Source organism: Orycteropus afer, unplaced genomic scaffold, assembly GCF_000298275.1.
Source record: "Orycteropus afer afer isolate SDZICR_OR568_19922 unplaced genomic scaffold, OryAfe1.0 scaffold00778, whole genome shotgun sequence".
Classification (NCBI taxonomy): Eukaryota; Metazoa; Chordata; class Mammalia; order Tubulidentata; family Orycteropodidae; genus Orycteropus; species Orycteropus afer.
In genome coordinates, this window is record NW_006922365.1 from 351,156 (window position 1) to 351,682 (window position 527).

Consider the following 527-nt stretch of genomic DNA (forward strand, 5'->3'; position numbering starts at 1 on the left):
TTTGTCCTTTTTATTATTATTCTTAATCTTCCCCTACCAGGTCCTAGTTTTCAGCAGTTTTCTTTTCCCTGTGCGTGGTTGAAATTCTGCCCCTCTCCAATTTAAGGGTTTTTTGTTTGTTTGTTTGTTTTTTGTTCATGTTTTTTCTTTTTCCTGTTTTTTTTCTTTTTTTTCTCATGACTAACGCCATTCCTTGTTTATCTTTTTGCAATCTTCCTATTTTTTTTCTTCATTTATTATGCTCCTTCCCTATTTTTTTTTTCTTCTTTTTTTTTTTTTTTCTTAATGCCCTATCCCCAGATATTGCAGATTTGCTTGCTTTTTCTTCTTTTTTTCCCCTTTTCACTTTTTTTGGTCATTGTTCATGTGTGATTACATGGTTTGTTTTTCGTCCATCGGCTTTTAGTTTTTTGATGGTTATTCATTTGTAATTTGTGTCCAACTGAATGGAAGACAGCGACAGTCCCCATAAGACACAACTATACCCACACCTCCTGCAACTTCACTTACTGAGTGAGAGCCACTTC

The 527-nt window shown here is 34.2% G+C and overlaps 1 protein-coding gene across 1 annotated transcript in view; it reads left to right on the forward strand.

Annotated features, from left to right (window-relative positions):
- ERCC8 (ERCC excision repair 8, CSA ubiquitin ligase complex subunit) overlaps positions 1-527 on the forward strand; it is a 111,089-nt gene that overhangs the window by 65,487 nt on the left and 45,075 nt on the right. The window lies entirely within an intron of this gene.